The sequence below is a fragment of the Sapajus apella genome, unplaced genomic scaffold (genome assembly GCF_009761245.1).
Source record: "Sapajus apella isolate SASKATOON/1434 unplaced genomic scaffold, GSC_monkey_1.0 scaffold8, whole genome shotgun sequence".
Classification (NCBI taxonomy): domain Eukaryota; kingdom Metazoa; phylum Chordata; class Mammalia; order Primates; family Cebidae; genus Sapajus; species Sapajus apella.
The window spans coordinates 39,271,149-39,297,427 of NW_022436948.1; the positions used below are offsets into that span (position 1 = coordinate 39,271,149).

The window sequence follows — 26,279 nt, forward strand, 5'->3', positions numbered from 1 at the left end:
GATTATAGGCATGAGCTAACATACCTGGCCAAGAAAAAAATTAAAAGATGATAATATGTGCTAGTCACATAGTAGGTAATCATTTTATATTAGAAATGACTGTTGTTTCCATTTTTTTTGGTAAATATTATTATTTTTTCTATTGTGTGTGTGTGTGTGTTTCTTTTCTTATCATCTCCTCTCTCTCAAGCTAAACTGCCTCCGTATGTAGAATGAAGGTAGAGAAAGTAGAATAATTAATTATATGGAGCATGTGCTCAATGTGCAACCTCTGTGTCCTGAACATCAGAAGCCCTGCTCACATGCTACAAAATTCCTCTGGGTCACAATACTCAGTTTGTCAGAAAGCTTATGACTGTTTCGAATTGGCAGTCATGCATGGGGAGTGAGCAACAGTGAATTATCCTTGAGCACTTTCTATGTTTTCTTCAATCTGGGGGACGTTAGAAATGTACAAAATATGGTTTCTGACCCTAAAGAGTAAATAATTCAATTTACAGGTCTGCAAGCTTTTAGTTTAGACTTTTTTTTTTTTTTTTTTTTTTTTTGTAAAGGACCAGACAGTACATATTTGAGGCTTTGCAGGCCATATGATCTCCATTGCAATGATGCAACTCTGCTGTTGTAATGCAAAAGCAGTCATGGACAATACATAAATAAATGAGCATGGCTGTGGTCCAATGAATATCTATTTATGGACACTGAAATTTGAATTTCATATAATTTTCACATGCCATGAAATATTATTCTACTTTTGATAGTTTTCAACAACTTAAAGTTTCTTTGTAGCCTATGAGCCTGCATAAATAGATAACAGACTACATTAGACCTGAAGTCCATAAGTTATCAACCTCAGACCTAGCTTAAAAAATGAGAAAATACTTTGGAAATGTATTGTGACTAAGACATAAAATTTATTGCTATGTTTTGTGGCATGGCTTTTACTTGATTTCAGTGATCTAAGGCTATTAATATTAATATGAAAATTAATTGTCTCTTAAGCATGTTAAAATGGCGTTTGACAGATCCTTCCACCTTCTACCCCATCCCTCAGATGAAAACTACATAGATCACTATTATTGTCACCTAGATTGTTATTATGTTGTTCATATGAACCCAGTCTCTAACCTCTAGCTTAGACCATTTGACTTTTTATACACTATGGGGACCCGGGAAGTGGCAATTCTCAGAGTCAATTCCTTTCTGGCAATTATTCAAGAATCCCAAGTAAAAGTCATTTCTTGTCCCTTGGTCAAGCAACTGGGTATTAAAACCTGAATAGGAAGACAAGTATATGGAACATAGTTCTAAATGCTGAAGAAGTAAAATTCCCAGCCCGTAGCCCATCTGGGAGTCGAGTTGCCAATAAAATCTCTATGAGTAACTCCAATTGTGCAAGGCATCCACAGCCTTCTTAGATACCTTACTACTTTCATTCACCTGACTTGCCAGACTTCGCAATGCCAATGTTTAGATGTATGGGATCATGAGAAGAAGCATAGGTGTTTGGGCAAGTGGGACAAGTTGTCATGAAAGAAAACAGTGAAATTTAGCTGGGATCCCTTCTAGTGGAAAGGGTACCTGGGTAAAAGCTAATGCCCCAGCAAATAGTTTTATGAGATAATTTAGACGTTCCCCAGATCCTTTCTATTTTTCAAGCCCAAAAATTCTTAAAAGTAAGCTGGCAAATAAGATATGTTTGCCTTTTATTTATGAAATTCAGTGTGCATTCACAGTTATAAAGTTTACCTGTTACAGCATAAAGAGCCCTCTTTTTGATATTAGCAATTTTTAAATTATAGACACTAAGAAGCATTAATCTCTAGATTGAGAAGTTTTTTTTTTTCATTTTTCCTTTTCCTGTGAAGTGAATGCCTGCAAAATCCACTGCCCTAATTCATAATGCTATACAAAGGTTATATCTCATCTATAATCTTTAACTGTAAGCTACAATTCTAGAAGGTAAACATCAGCTCAATAAATAAATGACTATTTGAGGTGTACATATGTAATTGGCATATTTCTTAAACATTGGGTGGGTAAATTAATTATTTTTAACCACACATGCCATACAATAAATAATGTTATTTAGTATTTGCTCCTTTAAATTAGTTTTCTATGCTTTTTAAAGTCATGTCATGTTTAATTTTTCAATTGAATGCAAATCCTTTTTGAAAATAAAGAGGTATAGCAATATAATTAAGAACATAAATTTAATATTGTACTTCTATACCATTAATTTATAATGCCAGATATGAATATGTGGAACAAGACATATGCCTCGTAACAGTGGTAATGTGATCAGTCTAAAATCCAAAGTCAAAATGCACATAAATTTCCTATTTAATAGCTTTGAAGGCAAAATTTTTTTTCTCAATTGCCTTGTATTTGAATATAATCTTTATTTTTTTCATTCCCTTAATATAATTGTCTTTGCATGCAGCACAACGGCTAATGCCATCACTTGTTTTACATTTGTTTTGCTTCCTGCTGCTGAATGAACAACCAGTGTTTACAGATTAGCAGCATTTGTAGTCTTCTGACTTTTACTCTTTCAAACTGGCGAATGAGAAGCACTTTATATTTGATGCTCTGGCATTTTTGGAGTAGCTAGGGCATTCACAGTGTAAACCACTGTTATTCATACTGTAATAATTCCTTTGCCGTTAAGTCATTACTAGTAATCATAGCAGGCTTGTAGCACAATACCTTATTTGGGAATGTCATGTGAGATGCCCACAGCAATACAAAAAATAAAGGCTAACTAGTCTTGCTTAGGAGGGGATTTATCACTGCCCCCTGGCAGAGGAATCTTTTGGGAAGTATTATGTGCTTCTGTGGGGTGGATCATATGATCTGAAGTGTAGCAGGTGCTCTAAGCCTCCAATTAAAGGTGCTATGAAAACTCAGCCACATGCTGTTTCTTTTATAATTTATCAACAATCCAGTTGTATTATCTCTATGCACAAAGCTTTAGCAGAAAGTATTTTGCTAATTAAAATATTAACCAATGTAAGTACAAATAAGCAAAGACCACAATGAAACTGTGGAAATTTCACTAGACCCCTCTCCCTATTTACCTCCCTGATTAAAGGCAAACTCAAAAGGCAAGTTCACTTCTCCTACTACAAATCTTTTGCTGAGTGTCTAACTTGCTTTGAGATCATTCCTTTTGAAGCAGTTGTTTCAAAGGAAAAGTAGAATGAGGGCTTCTCATTGTCAATCCCAAGGGCCTCAAGACTTCAATATAGGCTGCCCCAGTTATGAAATCAACACCTTTTCTACCCAGACCTAAGCCCCATCTCAAGAGGGAATTTGGAAGTTTTTAACAAGTGGCTCCAAATAAAGAAAAGCACCAGAGGGAAAGATGGCAAAAATGAAAGTTCTAAAACTATCCTTGAATGAGCTCATCAAGTCACTTTGCCCTGTGTGCTCATGTATGTATGCCTCTACTGTTTTAATTAAAAGGAAATAATGATACCCTATCCAATGGGTGCTAAGAGAATAAAATATTATTAAGAACCAAAATTTGTATGGCATCGTAGTGCTTACAAATCTAACATCTGCATATTTGACCCTCACATGCACGTGATGAGAAGTGGTAAGAATGGATGTAAGTGAGAAAACAAAGTATAAGACAGATTAAATGAATAAACTAAGATCACATTACATATAAATGCTAGTTTTCTTAAAACTAAATAGCAAATTCTCTTTTCAATACAACTAACATTCAATATCAAAATTTTAAGTTATTTCACAAGAAAAAAAAAGGTTTAAATACAAACTAAAAGCTCTTACTAAATTCAAAATAATATTTTTTGAATTCTCTTAGTTGCAAAAACCGTCAAAAACATTTATAACATCCTCCAAACTGCTTGCTCTAGAGAACAAACTAGAAAATTCTACAGACTCTCTGAGAAACTCAAGAAAAAAAGGCATGGTTATTTTCCCTCCCTGTGGAGTGCCAGATTTTTGATTCAGATAATTTTTAAACTTTCGAATAAGCATGAAAATAAAGATCCAATTAATAATGTTGACAAGAATTGGAGTGATGATACCAACCAGTCACTCTCGGACCTATGGCTCTAATATGCCTTAATCTCATGCTTCATTTCTGCTCTGTAGTATACCCTCCAAAGATGTCTATATCCTAATCCCCACAACAGGTAAATATTGTACCTTACAAGGCAAAAGGAATTTGCTGATGCAACTAAGTTAAAGACTCAGATATGAGAATCTCATCTCAAATTATTCTGTTTGACCCTATCTAATCCTGCGTTCTTAAAAGCAGAGGACCTTTCCCTGCTGGGTCGGAGACAGAGATTCAACAATTGAAGAACAGTCAGAAAGACGTGAAATCTGTGTTTTTTAAGATGGAGGATGAAGCCTATGGGCCAAGAAATGAGTGAGGGTAGGCTTAATAAGCTAAAAAAGATAAGGAAATGTTTTTTAAAGACTGGAAAGAAGGCAGCCCTGTGGACATCCTCAGTTTAGCAAAGTGAGACCCATGTCAGACTTTGAACTACAAAGCTGCAAGATAATTAATTTCTGTGGTTTAAGCAACTATATTTGTAGTAGTTTGCTATAACAAAAATTAAATAAATAAACTAATATATGCTATTTTTAAAAATCTCAGACCTTATTGGTTTGAAACTGCAGTGTTTTAAGTTGTATCTTGTTATTTTGAGTAGAATTCAGACATTGACTCAGAAAAATAATATGGACAGTATTTATATGTAGACATGTATAAAATCATAAGCAGATTATAAACACTTATCATTGATTCAACCTGAGTTTGTTATCATAATTGTTTATTTTACCGGAATTTTTATACCATCCTATGATGAAGTAGTGATTCCATGGGTAATTTTTATATCATGTCAACTCTGGGAACTGAAAAATTTGATTTAATGAATGTTATATTCATTTGATGACTAACATTTTGTTTGGCAATTAATTTATCTTTTCATGGAATTGGGTGGATATATTTTTTAATCAGGAAATGATTTTGACATTAAACATATTGCTTCTATAGAAGTGGCAAAATTGGTCATCATTCACAATAACATGACAGAAAGATGTGTGGAATAGTATGATTAGTTGGTCACTGTATTTGAATTAAGTATGCTTTCTGTAATATAATGGACTTCTGTTTTGAAATCCTTGAAGAGCAGTGCCGGTCATGTGAAGATTTTAATAAAGAAAATCTACCTGTCATTTGGCTTTTCTGTCTGACTTTTTGATAAATAATTCTTCTGTAATACTTGAGGAGAATATTGAATACCATTGATGAAATGAGAAGTTGCTGTTACATTCATAGTTAATGTTGTGCATCATGCTTACGGTGGATTTTCTATCTTCACATGTGCTTGATTTGGCTGGCTCAATTGTTACATATCATTCTTGATCCATTTCAATCCTGCTTTGAGACAATAATGAAGTGAACTTAAATATTTTACATGTTACATTTTTAGCAATATATACAAACGCATGAAAGGGTTTTTTCCAGAACATTGAAATATTACTAATATTCCTTTCACTTACTTCTTACACTGATGAAATTCATAAAACATGTGACACAGCCAACTGCTCCTGGCAAATATATATAGGTTTAAGAAAACTATTAATTAATTGTTTTTATACTGAAAATATTATGACATGGTCTATAGCCTCAATTTAGATTTCAAATTACCCCATTGACTCACTTGCCTTTAGTGTTTCCAAAAGTTTTTTTTTTTTAATTTCATCTAAAATGTCCATAGTTTGGGGAATTATTTCATAAAACTCTCATTTGTAAATTAGAATGTCAATGAATTAATGCACACTGAGAGATGTGTTACCTTATCATCTGGAACAATGAAATTGACTAGTTGAAGGTTTCTCATCTCTGAAGAGAGGGATGCTTGAAAAAGAAATCTAATCAATATAAGAAGGCTATTTTAGTGAACCAGTTTACTCTTCTGCACTGACAATGTCCTTTGAGATTTTTCTAGTCTAATCTCCCACATTGAGATAGTGACTACTATGTCCAAAGATGTTGAACCCAGAGTATCTAGGAAAGGCTGTGTAAACAATGTTGGCATTAAATATTTGTGGTACCTGACTTTTTACAAGTAACCAAGTGAATAATCTATTCAGAGTTAATCAAGAGTTGAATGAAAATGAACTATTATAAGAACTTGACATTGAAACAGACTTAAATGACTTCTAATGGATGACTCACTGAGCAAAGCATAGATTATTGAATATCTAATATAATCTTTTCAATATACTTTTAAAATATCATTTCTGAGATGTAAGTGTATTAAAATCAAGCCTTGTGATTATGCTGTTGATACTAGTAATTACAGTATTTACATTTGTATATTGAATTGTCCATGATTTCACAACACATTAATCTAAATCTATGCCCAAAGTTCTTTCAACTACACCTAAAATTAAATAATTTTTTTAAATATTATTTTATCTTAATACCCAATATCAGTGCACTAGGATATGTTGGAATACCAGTCTCCACCCTGAGAATGTCCTAAAGGTGGATTGAAACACTTTCTTGAACAACATGTGAGCTAACTCTGGTTGGTTATTTTTTCCTGTTCTTGATTTCATGAATATATATCTATTTAATATGTTTCCACACTAACTTTAAATGTAATGTGGTACAACTGATTTGTTTATACCTTACCTCATATAGTTTTATTTTACTCTTGCTAACATGAGAGGTTGCAGAAAGTTTTAACTAATTTTCTCAATCTCTTGTCAGTTATGCCTTCTTGTGATTATAAAATTCACATTCTCCTATTGCCTCCAAAACACCAATATGTAATATTTTATTCTTTCCCCACTCCCCTGATTTTATTCATAATATTATAACATACCCCCAACAGCCACAAATATATTTTGAAGCTGTAATTTTTCTATAGTCAAATTTCTAAAATAAATCTTTGGGGAACATAAAATGATAATATTAAACCACTCACACCCACTTGCCCTCTTCTGCCAGCACTCATTGGGTTCACTGAAATCACTTGATGGGATTTGTAAAGTGGTCTAGCCCTACCAGCAACTCTTTTGCCACAATTAGTGTCATCTAACTAGCATATTATTATAGAGATCTTATTGTGAATAATATTACATATAAAAAACATCACATGCATTTGGTTTATTTTATAGGTAAGAACTAAAAGGTCTGGAAATATTAAGTATCATGCGGAAGCTACGAAGTAGCAGAGTCAGTTTGGACCTCAGGAAGTCCTATCCCAGCTTGTGGCTTCAAAGTTCACCTCACCTACTCCTTTCCCTCCTTCCCTTCAGTGCCCCCTACATCTAGCCAGGTGACCTTCATGCCTTAAACGCAACAGACACTGTCTGGCCTTTCCCAGTCCATTCTTTCTGCCTGGAATGCTCTTTCTTCAGACACTAGGATGGTGAATAGCCTTATCTCCTCCAAATTTTTGTTCAAATATTCCTTTTCCATGATACTAAATACACATCCTATTTAGAATTGCAACTTGCCCATCCCCAAAACCTGGCACTCCCAGTACCCTATTTCTTATTCTTCTTCATTCATAGCTGTTGTCACTATATGCCTTTTTTACTCACATTTCTCTAATATTTTAAGTTCCTTAATTAACTTCCTTAACATTTCAAGTTCCTTAAGGGGAGTTTTCTGTTTTATTCTTTGGAGAAGAATCTGTTTTGGAAGGGTGTTCTCTATTTTATTCTTGAAGGGGAATCTGTTTTGCTTACTTATGTATACCAAATGCCTAAGGCACATAATAGTCTCTCAATAAATGTTTGTTGGATGAATGAATACATGAATAATGATCTCTGCCCCCTTTATGTACTTTCTAATTTTCTAAAATCCAATGAAAAGTTTTACAACTGTCTTCATAAGGAAATCTTCAAAGTGGATTCATTTTTGTCTCTCACTATTTGGGAAGCATCTAGATACAGTGATGTCACCTACCTTTTTTCCCATACTGAAAATAAGAATGACAATTAGAGTTTCTGCATTAACCTTCTGTGAGCCAGGGTCTTGTGAGTGTGTCTTGCCATTTTTGGGGGATTGAAAATGGCTAAATGTGATTTATATAAAGGGAATGGAAAGAGGATATACTGAATGTACAAACATTACAGAAAACAAATGTGATTGCATTATTCCACAGTCACAAATTGAACCTAACCATAGTCAGTTGCTCACATAAGTGTATGTGAAAATTTCAGGAAGAATTCTGCCTGAAGTGTTGAAAGAATTCTGCCAAATATTAAAAGAATCTTATAAAAACTTGTGGAGACAGTGTGGGATAGACATTTACCTCTTCATCACAAATATGTAAACTCAAAGCTTCTATCTCTCTAAATGTAGTAATTATTTTCCAAATGAATTGTAAAATTTTAATGTGATATTATTTGATACAATGTAGAATCTGTATTCCCTTGATCACCAAAACAAGATGGATTACTTCTCTGCATCCTATTGGACACTGACTGTTAGTAAATCATTTGGGATTTTACAGCCATGTAGAATCACTTAATTCAGGGTGCTGTTAACCAATATGAATGCGATTAAATATTTTCTCTGATATGCATTCATTAATAATTTATTCAAGATTACTCTCATTACGTAAAAGTGACAGAATTTCATTTTTTATTTTACAACAGTAGTAGACATCTGTTGCTTATTGGTCACTCAGCTTTGGAAGCATTTCTTAGGATTGAGATATTCATTCCCCACACTAGAACTTTAAAGTGTCAACAATGGCATTCCCAGATGCTCTTGCAATAAATATTCAGGCACATAATCTAGACTTTTGCCAGTCAGAGTCCTTCATCTCAGACTTTGAAATTAAAGCAATAACAAGGAGACTCAGAGTCAACAACAGAATTCTTCTTGATGATGAGAAGCAGAGGCAGCAAAGACAGCAGTTATATCTGATTTTCAAAGGTAGTCATAATAAGAGGCTTAGCCCTGGAGTCAAGTTGGCAAGGTGGGGAATGTGAGTGGCAGTATTCAGAGACAGTGGTAGGGACTGTGGTGTCATTACCAATCTCTCAGTGATGTGGGGTGAATAGCCCTCAAGCTTTGTTCTCTGGCCTTTCCTGTGATTTCAAGAGCTACTCCATGCCTTCACAATATTTAAGTTTCTGTTTCTTATGCTTAAAAATCTAATTTCTAATAAATATAAGATTCAATGATAGATTCTAATAAATAGTTGCTAGAACATAATAATTGACATAAAGCAGTGATATATTCATATTTCTAGGTACTAATATAGTTGCAACCTATATTTATGTCACATCCAACATTTTAAATCACTTCTAATTTTGTTATTGAATATTTAAACATAACCTAGTAAAATTAAATGAGCAAAGCAAGGTACAAATGATGTAAGGTATAATTATCAGTCTTATTGATGTCACCAATACAGTTGTGGAGCAAGTTACAGTATTTATACAAGTTTCAAAACCAAAAAAGTTCTATTAGGTAATCTGAATTTAATTTCTCAAGGTGTGATCACCCCTAATAGGCTGCAAAACTAGATTCTATCGTCTCCAAATGTCAAGCCTTTAAAATGGTGGAGAGAATGCTAACTGGGACTAAGGAAATTGTTTTTAAAATATTTTCACACTTCATTCCATAAACCAAAGGTTACTTCTGAAGAAAGGTCTTAGAGGAGTGCAATTCGATTATTTGTAACTCATAGGATAAATGCCTGAGGGGATGAATACCCCGTTCCCCATGATGTGCTTACTTCACATTACATGCCTATATCAAAACATCTCATGTACCCTATACATACATACACCTACTTTGTACTCACAAAATTAAAAAAAAATTAATCCATACATTTCCCATGAAGTTGTCATGGACAAAGTGCTCTTGATACACAGTATTATAAGCATTTTCCATTTAAAGTAACAATATAGGAAGCAATATTGTAAAACGTTAACATTTATCATTCCGTTGAGTTTGTTATGTAGAAGTCCTCTGTGCTGGTCTACAAATATTTTAAAAAATATTTTATATTTTACAATTAAAGTGTTTTAATAGAATTAATAAATATTTCAATAGGATTAACCATTTTCTTTCATAACAATGTCAGTTGTGCAGTACAAGTCAGTACACAGGACTAAGTGTGACATATTTTTGAAGTAGTTCCTTTTGAATTTTTCACATCTTAAAACTCAAACCATCTTTTACAAATGTATCAGAAAGCTACCATATATTTGACATGAGTTATAGATTAAAATGCATATGTGGATGCAGATATAGGTATATTATTTATCTGTACACATTTAAGTAACTTTCCCTGGCATTAGTAAGACTATTATTGCTATCAGTGCCTATGAAAAATACATAACAGGTAATAACCTCTGAGAATCGTCCTGGGGATTTTTTATGGTCAGATCTTTATGTGATTGACTTTGTGGTTATAAATAGCTTTTTCAAATTGCCATTTGTTTTGTTTATTTTTAGTCTTAACATTGAACTCCTAAATTATGGTAACTACTTTTTCACCTTGTAATTAAATAGAAGAAAAATTGATATCAAGAGGTGGGTGCTGCTGAACTTTTTTTTTTTTTGAACACATATCAATAATATATTTATACAAATACAGCCCAAAGAAAACCAAACACCATTTCATACTTCACAATGGGTTTTGTATAATTTCTATACCAAAAAAAAAAAAAAAAAAAACCCAAACAAGCCATTTTTGGACTTTAAGAAACTTTATACATTAAAGGATTAATTAGGTCAGAAAAAGACATGATTTATAATTTATAATCACTTCAGTTAAATGAATGACATGTTTCACAATGACCTGTAATCCTTTTTTGTAAAAGGGCAGTTTGGGATAACTTGGGGCCCTGAGCCTGTTAGAAAGTGACATTCTTTTTTTTTTTTTTTTCATTTATTTTATTGCATTTTAGGTTTTGGGGTACATGTGAAGAATATGCAAGATTGTTGCATAGGTACACACGTGGCAGTGTGATTTGCTGCCTTCCTCCCCATCACCTACATCTGGCATCTCTCCCCTTGCTATCTCTCCCCAACTCCCCACCCCCCACCGTCCCTCCCCTATTTCCCCCCAACTGACCCTAATGTGTAGTGCTCCCCTCCCTGTGTCCATGTGTTCTCATTGTTCAACACCCGCCTATGAGTGAGAACATGCGATGTATGATTTTCTGCTCTTGTGTCAGTTTGCTGAGAATGATGGTTTCCAGGTTCATCCATGTCCCTACAAAGGACACAAACTCATCGTTTTTGATGGCTGCATAATATTCCATGGTGTATATGTGCCACATTTACCCTGTCCAGTCTATCATTGATGGGCATTTGGGTTGGTTCCAGGCCTTTGCTATTGTAAACAATGCTGCAATGAACATTCGTGTGCACGTTTCCTTATAGTAGAACGATTTATAATCCTGAACTTTTTTTAAACTAACATTTTTCCTGCTTCAGTCTTCACTTTTAATGTTAATCTATTTTTCAGAAGCAGCTGCTGACAATTCTCCTACATTGTGTCATGACTTTAAGTCATGGAGACAGCGTAGTTAGGGATAAAATTAAATCTGATACAATTTTACTTGAATAAGCTCAAATAAAATTGGCCTCTGTACAAAAGAATTAAGCTATAAATTAAACTACCAAATCTTACAGAATTATTAACAAAAATGACATTTGATTGGTGGATAATACATTTTTCTGATATAAACGAAGACTAAAGAAATGTGGCTTATTCAATAAGACAGTTGCCTTTCTTTTTCCTTTTTTTTTTTTTTGAGACAGAGTCTTGCTCTGTTGCCCAGCCTGGAGTGCAGTGGCACGATCTTGGTTCACTGCAATCTTGCCACCTCTGCCTCCTAAGTTCAAGTGATTCTTCTGCCTCAGACTCCCAAGTAGCTGGGATCACAGGCGCCTGCCCCTATGCCCTGCTGATTTTTGTATTTTCAGTAGAGATAGGGTTTCGCCATGTTGGACAGGCTGGCCTCAAACCCCTGACCTTGTTATCTGCCTGCCTCAACCTCCCAAAGTGCTGGGATTACTGGTATGAGCCACCGCGCACGGCTGATAATGGCCTTTCTTTTTCTTTTTTTTTAACTTGCATTTTAGGTTTTGGGGTACATGTGAAAAACATGCAAGCTTGTTGCATAGGTACACACATGGCAGTGTGATTTGCTGCCTTCATCCCCATCACCTATATCTGGCATTTTAGTCTCGCTCTGTTGCCAGGCACCAGGCTGGAGTGCAGTGGTGCAAGCTTGGCTCACTACAATTTCCACTTCCCGGGTTCAAGCAATGCTGCTGCCTCAGCCTCCCAAGTAGCTGGGACTACAGGCACATGCCACCACACCCAGCTAATTTTTGTATTTTTTAGTAGAAACGGGGTTTCACCATGTTGGCTAGGATGGTCACGATCTCTTGACCTCATGATCCTCCTGCCTCGGCCTCCCAAAGTGCTGGGATTACAGGCGTGAGCACCCGGCGATAGTTGCCTTTCTAAAAATATATATATACAAATTTTGTGTGTTCAAAGTTTGTTTAAAAATGGTAAAAAACAAAACAAAACAAAACCCTCTTCTGTTAAGAATCAGGGCATTCCTCTTATTTAGTACTATTACAATCTATCATCCTAGCATGATTCTTATAGTTTGTTATTAGGCATAGCCATTTCCCCAAAATCTCTTTATTACAAAGCAGTCCATGTGATTCTCTTTGGTTTCGAGTTGTGTGGCTAGGATGAGAACCAAAGTGCCTGCTTGGAAGTAGCATCTCAGCAGTTTTCCATGACATAACTACAGATATTATACATATATGATATATTACAAATATACTTTTCATGAGTATATTAAGTCCTCCAATAGAGAAGTAACATAAGTAATTTATTAGTTCTTATTAAAGACTGCTAACCCCAAATACCAATTCAGAAACTTTAAAATGAAATTGGAAAGATTTTCACTGAAACAAATCATACTATCAGTCTTTTGAAAGTTGATACCTTTTGTAAGACATTAGCTTTCATGCTCTTTAAAACATCTATGGTTCTGTAAGAATAGTTTATTATTGGTTTTTGATCTATAATATATATGTGACTTAGAGAGACATCCTGTAATTGTTGTTCCATCAAATTAACAATTACAGGTTTTAGTTTTTCCATGATAAAAAATGACATAAACATATTTCCTTACACACAAAATTTGCCTGAAAAATAATCAAGCATTCAAGCTTAGTCAAACAGATTTATTTATTTTTATTTTTATTTTTTATTGCATTTTAGGTTTTGGGGTACATGTGAAGAACATGCAAGATTGTTGCATAGGTACATATATGGCACTGTGATTTGCTGCCTTTCTACCCTTCACCTATATCTGGCATTTCTCCTCATGCTAACCCTCCCCACCTCCTCACCCCCATCATCCCTCCCCTATTTCCCCCCAACAGACCCCAGTGTCTAGTGTTCCCTGTGTCCATGTGTTCTCATTTTCAACACCCACCTATGAGTGAGAACATGTGGTGTTTGATTTTCTGCTCTTGTATCAGTTTGCTGAGAATGATGGTTTCCAGGTTCATCCATGTCCCTACAAAGGACATGAACTCATAATTTTTGATGGCTGCGTAATATTCCATGGTGTATATGTACCACATTTTGAATTCAACTGTTTATTTTTAAAGGCCAACAGTAATTTTATTAAGTAAAATCAATGTTAGAAGCATTTATTTATGTACTTTCTAAGTATTTTTTTATGAAACAAAAATTAAGAAAATCTATGACCAACTTACCATGTTTCATGCTTTTGTTTCATTTTTGTGGATATTATCTACACATATTTTATTTTTAAAATTTTTTCAGCTTTCAATTTATAATTGACAAATAAAAATTATATCTATGGTGTAATATGTAATGTTTTGATATATGGATACATTGTGAAATGACTAAACTAATTAATGTATCTGTTACCATACACATGTATCACTGTTACATGGTGAGAACATTTAAAATGTAATCTCTTAGAACTTCTCAACTATATAATACATTACTATCAACTGCAGTCACTGTGCTGTCCCATAAATCTCCAGAGCTTATTCATTCTGTCTACCTGAAACTTTGTCCCTTTAACCAGCATCTTCCCATTACCCACCCACCCTACCCCGCTAGTCTTTGGAAACCACCATTCTATTCTCTGCTTCATGAGTTTGACATTTTTAGATTTCACATATGAGTGAGATCATGTAATATTTGTCTTTCTGTTCCTGGTTTATTTCACTTAGACAAACGTCCTTCATGTTCTTTCATGTTGCCTCAAATGACAGAAATTTTTTTTTGGTGGAGTAATATGTCTTTGCATATATATGTATACATAGACACACAGACACACAGACACACAGACACACACACAGACACACACACACACACACACACACACACACCAAAGTTTCTCTACCCATTCATCTATTAATAAACACTTAGATTTATTACATATAGTTACTGTGAATAATGCTGCAGATATCTTTTGAACACACTAACTTTATTACCTTTAGATACATATTTTAAAAGAGTGATTGCAGAATGAGATGATAGATCTATTTTAAATTTTTGAAGATGCTCTGCACTGTTTTCCATAATACTTGTACTAATTAACATTCCCACCAATTGTATACAAAGTTTTCCTTCTTTCTACACCTTTGCCAACAACTGTCATCTTTTCTGTTTTGGATAATAGTTATTCTAACAAGTGTGAGGTGATATCTCACTGTGGTTTTAATTTCCATTTCCCTGATGATTTGTCATGTTGAGCATTTTTCTGTAAACTTATTGATCATTTGTATGTCTTCTTTCGAAGACATGTCTATTCAAGTTCTTAGCCCATTTTTAAATTAGTTGTTTTCTTGCTAGTGAGTTGCTTGAGTTCCCTATATATAGTATATTAGCCTATTATTAGATGTATAATTTGTAGATGCCATTTGTTATTTATTTGCGATTTTGCAACAAAATCACAAATAAACAACTCACTTTTTCAGAGAAGAAAAAAGACAAATATGGCCGATACTGCAGAAATTCAACTAAATGCCAGCAATTAGATAAACTGGAATAAATAATAAATTCCTATACACATACAATCCACCAAGATTGAACCATAATAGTGAGTGAGTTTTTGTGAGGTCTGATGGTTTTATAACTGTTTGACCATATGTTTTTCATACAGTCTCTCTCACCTGCCACCATGTAAGATGTGCCTGCTTCCCCTTCTGCCATGATTGTAAAGTTCCTGAAGCCTCCACAGCCATCTGAAACTGTGATTCAATTAAATCTCTCTTCTTTACAAGTTACCCAATCTTGGGCATTTCTTCATAGAAGTGTAAGAACGGAATAATACAATATCAAGTGTGATTTATCCCTGGAATGCAAGGATGATTCAACATATGCAAATCAACTAATGTGATACATCATATAAACAGAATGATGGAAAAAATCATATTATTTCAATGAATATGAAAATAGCATTTGAAAAAAATTCAACATATTTTCATGATAAAAACCCTCAAAAAAACTGCTCATAGAAGGAACATACCTTAACATAATAAGAACCATATATGACAGACCCACAATTAGCAACATACTGTATGGGGGAAAATGGAAAGATTTCCTCTAAGATTGGGAAGATGACTAGAATAGCCACTTTGAATACTATTACTTAACATACCACGGGGAGTTCTAGCTCATGCAATCAGACAAGAGAAACAAATAAAGAGCATCCAAATTGGAAAGTAATAAGTCAAATTATCTTTGGTTGCAGAAGATAGGATCTTAAATTTGGAAAAACCTAAAGACCCCACCAAAAAAGTGCCAGAACGAATAAACAAATTCAGTAAAAGCGCAGGATACAAAACCAACATACAAAAATCATTAGCATTTCTATAAGCCAAGAGCAAGCCATCTGAAATAGAAATTTTAAAAAGTAATCCTATTTACAATAACTACAAATAAAATTAAATATCTAGAAATTAAAAAGAAGTGAAAGATCTGTATAATGAAAACTATAAGGCATTAACACAAGAAATTGAAGAAAGCAAAAAATAATGAAAAGATATTCCTGTTCATGAATTGGAAGAATCAATATTGGTAAAATGTCCAAACAACAAAAGGTAATCTACAGATTCCATGCAATCCTTATCCAAATGCCAATGATATTCTCCACAGAAATAGAAATAACAATTCTAAAATTTATATGGAACCCCAAAGGACCCAAAATAGGCCAAAGCAATCCTGAGCCAAAAACAAAAACAAAACCACAAAAACACCCGGAAGAATCACATTACCTCACTTCCAATTCTAATACAGAGATATAGTTACCAAGACAGCATGGTACTGGCATAAAAACAGACATATAGACTCATGGAACAGAGTAAAGAACCCAGAAACAAATTCATACAACTACAGTAAACTCATTTTTGACAAATATGTAAAAAATATATATTGGAGAATGGATAGTCTCTTCAACAAATAGTGCTGGGAAAACTGGGTATCCACATGCAGAAGAATGAAACTAGACCTCTATCTCATACCACATATAAAAATCGAAACAAAATGGATTAAACCTAAGACATCAAACTCTGAAACTACTCCATGAAAACATTGGGAAGATTCTCAAGTACATTCTGGGCAAAGATTTCTTGGGTAGTACCCCACAAGCAGAGGCAACCAAAGCAAAAATGGACATATGGGATCACATCAAGTTAAAAAGCTTCTGCACAGCAAAGGAAACAATCAACAAAGTGAAGAGACAACCCACAGAATCGGAGAAAATATTTGCAAGCTATTCTTCTAACAAGTTTAATAACAAAAATATGCAAGTGGCTCAAACAACTCTAAGGAAAAAAATTCTAGTTATCTGCTTGCAAAATGGACAAAAGATCTGACTAGACAAAAGAAGACATACAAATGGCAAACAAGGGTATGAAAGGTACTGGACATCAATGAGCATCAGAGAAATATAGGTCAAAACCACAGTGAGATATCATCTAAGTTGAAATAACTTTTATGCAAAAGACAAGCAATTATCAAAAGCTGGTGAAAATGTAGAGAGATGGGAACACTCATATACAGTTGATAGGAATGTACATTAGTACAACCACAATGGAGAACAGTTTGGAAGTTCCTCAAAAAACTTAAAAGTGACTCTATCATATGATTAAACCATCTCACTGCTGGGTAAAGACCCAAAAGAAAGGAAATCAGTATATTGAACAGATATTTGCACTCCCATATTTACTGTAGCACTATTTACAATAGCCAAGATTTGGAAGCAGCTTAAGTGTCTGTTCTCAGATGAATGGATAAAGAAAATGTGGTATATAAACACAATGAAGTACTATTTAGCTATAAAAAAAAAAAAAAAAAAAAAGAGAGAGAGATTCTGTCATTTGCAATGACTGGTTGGAACTGGAGATCATTATGCTGGGTGAAATAAACCAGACACAGAGAGACAAACTTGGCAGTGTTCTCATTTATTTGTGGGAGGTAAAAGTTAAGACAAGTGAATTCATGGAGATATAGTTTAGAAAGGTGGTTGCCAGGGGCTGGGAAGGGTAGGGGTGATGGGTAGGAAGAAAGTGGGGATAATTAATTGGTACAAAAAAAATAGAAGAATGAGTAAGATCTAGAATTTGATAGCACAACAAAGTGACTATAGTCAATAGTAATTTAATTATATATTTTAAAATAACTAAAAGTATATAATTGGATTGTCTGTAACACAAAGAGTAAATACTTGAGGTGATAGAAATCCCATTTACCCTGAAGTGATTATTATACATTTATGCCTGTATCAAAATATCTTTTGTACCCCATAAAATATACACTTAGTATATGCTCTCAGAAATTAAAAATTAAAAAGCAACATGTATATATATACACACATATATATGTTGAAATGTTGTATAGTTGAAATGTTCATACCACCCAAAACAATATACAGGTTCAGTGCAATCCCTATCAAAATTTTGATAACGTTTTTCAGAGGCAGGAAAAAAAAAATCAATTCAAAGATATGTGTGGAACTGTCTAAGACCCAGAGATAGCCAATGTAATCTCAAGCAAAAAGAACAAAGTTGCAGACACCATACTGTCTAATCTCAAAATATACTGAAAAGGTTTGGTAACTAAAATGGCATTAAAAATGAACATACAGACCAATAGAACAGCTTATAAAGCTTACAAATAAATCCATGCATTTATGGTCAATCCACCTTAAGTTTCCAGGAAAGGACAATGAGGAAAGGACAATTTCTTTAATAAATAGTGTCTAGAAATCTGAATAGCCACATGTAAAACAATGAAATTGTGTCCTTATCTCATATCATATACAAAAATCAGCAGAGAGAATAAAAATATTTTATTATGCAATAATTTTAGTTAATTGATTTTTTAGTAACATTATCAGTATGAAAAACTGTTTCAAGTTAACAATTTTATTTAGAAACCTGAAGATAAAAAAAGTGTTTGAATAAATAAAATATAATGTTTATTAACTTAAGCCAAATTGAGATCCTAACCCTTTACATATCCCTAAGAAATACTTTGTTTTGATCAATTTAGTTAATTATTAATGTGAATCATTATTGAGCATAGGGTAAATAATAGTTAATTAACTATATTACATTTGACTTACATTTGAGTATTTCCTTAAGAAAGGTTTGTGTATTTCAACGTTGTTTCCAGCTTCCCAATAGTCCATAGATTCAGGGCAAACAACGGCCATTGAATCTGGGATTTTAAAATGATGATGTTTAACAGCCATCAAATTTTATTGGGATTTTAAAAGAATCTTTAAATTGTTTGATGATTTCTGATCAATGTGTTTTTACTGTGATCGTTGACATAAATTCTGTTTCAAAATTCAGAAGATAAGTTAACTTCATGGCTTTAGTTCCTTCAAAGGTAAAATGGCAAAGTCAGATTAATGGGTCTTCAAGTTATCTTCCATATCTAGAACTTTGTAAATTAACAGTAGAATCATTTATGCCTCTCTTCCTTTCACCCCAAATTAAAGCTAATTCTACACATAATAAATTGTTGAATGTTGAATATTACTAAATAAAGTGAATACATAAATAGGTAGATATATAATGTTAGGAGAGCAAAAATAATTTACATATAAAGTAAACTGGCTCAATGTTTTTTAATTTGTATTTATTATTTGTTACATAAAATTTCCATGTTGTTATTATGACCACTTAAGATGATATAAAACTGTCATAGAAAGCCAACATGTTCAAATGATCCATGTGTCAATGAAAATTCCTCTAAAAAAAAAAAAATATATATATATATATATATATGTTCTGGTAACTTGCCACTAAAAAATAATGTTCAGTGTTCTTATTTTTTAATTATACTTTAAGTTCTGGGGTACATGTGCAGAATGTGCAGATTTGTTATGAAAATACAATTTATATATTTTGTAATTTTAGTTTCAGTATAGGAAACACAATTGTCATTGATCTGTCAAATCGTTTCTTTGTGATGACTATAATGAATAAAATGTATATATTTTCCATCTTTATTCAAATGCTTTGTATGAATTTGCTCTTTTAAAAATAATAATTTATGATAACACTGCTAAAATACAAAAATAAATAATTTTTCAATATGTAGAGTGAATGACAAATTTAAATAGAAATTTTACCTTTGACTTTTAGGAATGTATTTTTTTTTTTTTTTACTTTTCTTTCTTGACTAATACAATTTTAATTGGCCAGAAAAACATGTTTAAACAACAAAATAATAATTTGGTAATATAATCTAAAACTGGACTGCTGAGAAATTTTTGTTGTTTTCTACACCGTTCTTTATTTTGTACTGTGAGTGCCATTCATTCCTTTTTAAAAATTCCCCTGAGTATGCACAGTGTTGATTGGTTCAATTCATGGGAATGACCCATATATGCATTGAAGGGCCAAATTTAGCCTGGAATAATAAAATCAGCTTGTACTAGGCTCATCACAATGTTAATAAGTGATCAGATGCATTTTGTATTAGTGTTTGTTGAGCAATAAAGTTCAAAAATATCTTTTAGGCTAAGAGTATTTTCCAAAATGGTTAGGTATTTTAACTTATGACCTGCCAATGATGCATTTACATTATATACAGTATTTGAAATAGGATAGATTCACTGGGTCTTCATATACCAGTTCCCTGGGTCAGTCTAAAAAGATTCCTGCGACAGATCCTGGAAATGCGGCCTGGGGGAGAATGTTAGTTATGCAGGGCATTCACAAATGTATGCAGTGCCACTCACTGACATCTACAAAGGGTCCATTTTATAAATTGTCAAAGAAGCCATTGTGGCGGAATGACACCAGAGAAGAGCTGTCAATTCTATTATTAAATTGACATTCCGCACATGCTGCTTTCAGATGGAGGCCCTTAATGAACTTATTCTCCCTCCTTTTTTCCCCTGCACCATTTTGCCTTCTTTTTTATCTCCTCTTCAAATAGACATCAATTGGTGTTAAAGTGTTGGACAAGTGAGCCCTACAAGAAGCCATCCTTCTGGTACATTGACAGCTATTTCAAACACCTGGGAGACAGTCTTCACAACATGTCTGTGGCTTCAGGATGCTGCAGTGATTCCTACAAAAACTATGACATCTCCTGGGGTATTGTCAATCAAGCATTTGAGGGTAAAAACAAGAAAAACAAAAAAAGTGTGTTTTAAAGCAAGATGATAAATAGTAATGTAATCCTGTTTGTGAAAAGGAAGAAGAGCAAGGTATTGTCTTTATCTGCAGAGCACAACACCCAGCTCTTGGATGTTTTGACAATGAAAAGTAAAGGGCACCTGTCTTAGTCAAAACTGAAGGTTTGATACAAGCTGATTGTTAATTCTCTTGGGAATCTCCATTGTTCTCCTAGTCACTGGAATTGTGTGCTAAACAAGCATTCAAAGAAGAAAGTGCCCTATCATCCTTGTTCATTTGTTTAATGTCATTCTTACTGTTACACATCGTCCAAGCATGTATTTACCAGGTAGCCAGTCTTGTTATCCTGCCTGCTGTGAATCCTCTGTGATGATGACAAGCTCGAAGGGATGGCTAACTTTTGTTCTCAGGAGTGTCTTGTGGTGGATATCCTGTGACTGGCAGCTGTTGGGAAGAAGGACAAGGAGAATTTTACATTTGTTTACTGCCTTGACGTTTCCCAATTCCTTCTCACATTGACTATTGTTATTTGTGGAAAAGCTGAAATTCCTGCCCTTTCAATGCAGAACCCACAGAACTATGGAGCTATAGGACTACGAAGAAATCATTATGAGCAATAAAAAGTAGCTCAGGTTCGCTGCATAATGAAATATTCTGACAGTCTAGCTACTAGAATATGAACATTCCTGAGACTTAACAAGACATTTCATCTTATGTTACTCTTTGCCTGAAGCAGAAGCCTTAAATATTTGTGTATTCTCATTACGTTCTCAGCAGAATTAGGTCTCCATTAAGTTTTTGAGTTGTGTCCCGTCTGTTTTGCTTTAAACTTTTGATTTATTTTCACCAGGATTTCTTATTATTTCTTTTTACAGCTAGTAAACTGGCTGAGTAAAATTAAGATTTCTCTGGTAATAAGATGACATATTCCCTTATAGTTCTGCGCTTTTAAATGGTTGATTTTTTAAATTTTCTTTTTATATTCTTTATTTTAGCTTATTTACTGCTTAATAATTGCTATGACTCATGACTTTATAATTTGTTGCTTGACTATAAAATCTAAGGGTTTTTTTTACTACAAATCTAAGAGTGATAAAATCTGCGACTTAGAAACCATGTTACAGAACTTTTCTGAATGAACAAGCCAAACTGATGGAATCCTTGTGCCCAATGTGATCTAAAGCTTTCTGAAAAATATTTCACTGTGGCATATAATTTACTCAATATAAGTAGTTTCTATAGTGCTATTGAAAAAAAATGTCTGTCACTTACTGGCATTAGGATGATGGTATTTTAAGCCCCTTGATCCAGAGCCTGTGCTTCACAGTCAAGACCAAAAGCCGAGACTAAAGCACAATTGCGCTTCCCACTTAAAGAAAAGTTGAATGATGTATAGTCTGAGAAAAAAAGTCACTATGTCTTGAGATGCAGAAATATGTACTAAGTGATGAACTAACTATATTTGTGTGTGTATATGTGTGTATGTATATCTCTATATACGTGTGTATATATACATTTTATTTCATGTTGTTTAATAATAAAAATATCTAAAACACTTTAAGATAAGAAAAACTTTGCATATGTCCAATATAATAATTTTAATTATTTTGAATTGTGTATACAACTTAGATGTTTCTCTTCTTTTTCACCTCTCAATTTCATTATGTCTCAAAACAATGTATATGATTGATATAAAGCAATACTGCAAAAAATTCAACAATGTTATTGAAATTTTATCTTTATTATGTGATCACAAAATCAATAAAAATCATTATTAAGAATATTATAAGATTCTTAGACCTTAGACGTTCTGCACAGGAGAGAGACTCTGTAAATATTAACAAGATATGAAACGTGTCAGTGAGAATTCAAGTCTTCAAACCCATCAGAGAGTCCATACTGGGAAACAACCATACAAATGTAAGCTGTGTGGAAAGGACTTCAGTTGGAGGTCAAACCTTCAAGCTCATCGTAGAGTACGCATAGGAGAGAAACTGTATAAATATAATACCTGTGGGAAGGGTTTCCATTGGAGCTCAGGGATTCTAATTCATCAGAGTCCAGAGTGGTGACAAATTTCATAGAAGTGAAGAGTCTGGTAAGGATTATTCTTTACCAGAGAATTTACAGAGAAATGAAGTTTTGTAAAGTGGTTTTCTGTTTTGTTTTGAATTCCTCAAATGAAAGCTAAAATTTTCCAGTCACTAGAGTTCTTTCAGAAAAAAAAAAAAAAAAGTTCTTTTGAAAATGTAATGTCTCTGCCCAACTTCAACATTTATAATGGGAAGGAGACCACTCAGCAGAAACATTTATTGAGAGGTGCCCCATTAGTAAGACTGTCAAAACTTTAACATCAGTCATTGTGCAGGAGCTAGGGCTTATAAAGTATAAAAGTGGTCAGACATTTAACAAAAGTACAATAATGAATGTGCCTGAATCAATGTCCACTGGAATGTGAGCTAGATGAGAAAAGGGACTTTGTTCATTGCTAAGCCTACAAAACTATGACATTGGTGCTTTTTGCTAATGGAGTATATGTTTAAAAATGTATGAAGCTCATTTCAAAAATATATATATTTGAAAGAGGAATCCTGCCAAAAATCTTCATAAAACCACTCCAAGTAAATAAATATTTTTTAAATGTAGAATATCCAGCAATATTGTAACCTGAAATAATGTAAATTTAGTTGTAATCATATTAGAATTGGTTTCTATTCTTTGCCTCTTCTCTCTTTTTTTTTGAAAATTGAGATGAGGCCTCACTATGTTCCCCAGTCTGGTCTCGAACTATGGGCTGAGGGAATCCTCTGACCTCAGCCTCCTAAGTAGCTGAAATTATAGGCATGCACTATGATGCCTCATTTGGCCTGTCTTAAATAGGCTATGATGGATTTCTTAACATTTGCTCTCATTCTATACAGTATAGAATCAGTTTAAGTTTAGCTTTATAGGCATGTGTGTGTGCGTGTGTACTTTAAATGACAGTACAAACTGATAAGCAATGTTTCTGCTTAACTTTGCAAAAAATAGACAATTGCATTTTACATCATTGAACTTCTACTACTGCCCTATGTGTTAAGGCAAAGTTTTACTGTTATATTGGGAAAGTGTCAGAAATTGTTACTGATGGCAGATAGTTTTTAACAAATATCATTTATTTAAAAATCTGACGCTTATTGTCTAAATAAAATAAGCATAACCTCTAATGCTGACTCCAGCTGTAAAATTTTGGAATTCTATCACTGTAAGCACAATAGAATTATACTTAAAAATAAGGAATCTAATATTTTTCATTTTAGAGAAAATACATTAATAAAGGCACAGCATAAGTAAAATGAAATTATAAGATTACATTTCAGAGACTATTTCATTATTTTAGCATATGCATATACATTTATTATCATTTCTAACATTCTACATGTGAAATTTATACAAATCTTTTTTTTTCAGTTATCTATTCAGCAAAAATAAGCTAGCATTGTATATAACATTATGTTATAGTACTGGAGACATAACCACAAACAAAGAGAAAAACATCCTTGCCTTCATGAAGCTTATATTGGGCTACAAAGAGATAGCAATTAGCAAATTAGTAAATTGTAGGATTATTAGACAGTAATAAATGAGACAAAGCATGAAAGGAGGAGGCAGTGATTTTTAAACAGGATGATTAGGAAAGCTACCTCTGATAGCTTTCAATAAAACAATAAAAAACATACCTGCACAATTTCAGCGAAGACTTGAGTCATGTAGGTAAAACACATTATCGAGCAGAAGGCAGACCCCTGAGGCAAAGTTATATCTGGCTTAGTTCAGGAAGGGTGATGATATAGCTTGAGTACCAAGAGCAAGGATAAGGGTAGTAAAAGATAAGCTCAGAAATATAAAGAATTCCGATTATGTAAGGATTCGTAGGGGGTTCTACACACTTTGAATTTTACTCTGTATGAAACGGAGGTCGTTGGAGAGTTTTGGACAAAGGAATAATAATAGTTCAATTCTGTTTATATTTTATTCTATTCTATTTTTTCTTTTAGAGACAGGTTTTCACCATGTTGGCCAGGCTTGTCTCAAACTCCTAACATCAAGTTATCCACTCTCCTCGGCCTTCCAAAGGGCTGGGATTACAGGTATGAGCCACCACACCTGGCCCTGTATGCAGCCGAGATGATCTGCTGACAGTTTATACATGGAGTGTGAAAGCCAAGTATTTGCCCCAAGGTCCTTCACCTTGTGAAGGTGCAAGAGAAAGGATGGAGTTGTCATTACTGAGACTGGGGCAACTGTCTAAGGATCGTTTGATGAGTAAAATGAGAATATTTATTTTGAGTATGTTATGTTAAAGATACCTATTACGTAATTAGTATATATCATAAACAAATAAATGTACAAGGCTGAAGGTCATGGATGAAGCCTAGTTAGGAAAACAAATTTGGAAGTTTACCTCCCATATAAACTATACAGTTGATATATAACATCAAGAGACTAAATGAAATCACCTACAAACTATCTACCTATCCATCCATCTCTTTCCATATATATCACAGAGAGACCAATGGAGATAAAGAGAGAGAGAGACAGGAAACTAAAGGATTGAGTTCTGAGAAGTTTGAGAGCTGAGAGATTAGGAACAAGACAAAATACTCAAAAGGCATAGGCAGTGAAGTATAAGAAAAATCAGAAGACTGTGTATCCTAATAGCGAAGCCAAAACGGTGTTTGGAAGAAGAGGGATAGTTCAACCCTAACACAGGTCAAAGATGAATAAGACTAAGAATTTGACATTGCATTTAGCAACAGGGAGGTGATTAGAAATCTAACCTTGAAAAAACTGCAATTTCGGTACATTTTGAGGGAAGAATTATAAACATAACTAGAGTGCTTCTCAGAGGGACTGGGGAAAATGGCATTGGCTCTGGAGTAGTTTTGGCATTCTTCATAAAATAGTCATAGCAACTAGGATAGCAAGACTAAAGATCCACAATGTCTACAACAAATAGTGATTAATTCTTTGTGGGAAATCAGGTTAATTAATAGTGGCCAGAGAAGAAAAATTATTCATATTTTTGCAACCCAGAAGTAACTGGTGAGCAACAGATTTATTGTGACCTGACTTTCAAAATAAATAAGCTAATAAACAAGGAGTTTAAAATTCAATTTTTAAAGTATAATTTTTAAATAAAATGAGATTTGTGTGTGTGTGTGATGTATGATATGGTATAGGATGATAATGACTGAGTTAATACTATATATTGTGTAAAAATGTTGACTGTAAAACACTACAATCCTTATTTACTAAAGTTAAAATGTACAAATATAGGAAAGCTAAAAAAGTAATGATCTAAAAAATATAGATAAATGAATATATGGATGGAAGAGTAATACAGAAAGACATGTTAGTAGTACTTATCTTAGGAATAAAAGATTGTGAATTAATTTGTTCTATCTTGTTTACTTTTCTGTCTTTCAAATTTTCTATTATAATTACATATTATTTTTCTAATTAAACAAAGAAAAGTACGATAATTTCAGAGGATTCTTATTGCTTTGAAATGAACGATAACGTTTTCTCA

The 26,279-nt window shown here is 33.4% G+C and overlaps 1 long non-coding RNA gene across 1 annotated transcript; it reads right to left on the reverse strand.

Moving 5' to 3' along the window:
• Positions 1 to 338: 338 nt before the first annotated feature.
• On the reverse strand, positions 339 to 17,869 carry LOC116550710. The gene is made up of 3 exons (XR_004268541.1): positions 17,732 to 17,869; positions 3,786 to 3,791; positions 339 to 348 (listed from the first exon to the last, which is right to left on the reverse strand). It is a non-coding gene; the product is annotated as an uncharacterized LOC116550710 (long non-coding RNA).
• Between the last annotated feature and the right edge of the window lie 8,410 nt (positions 17,870 to 26,279).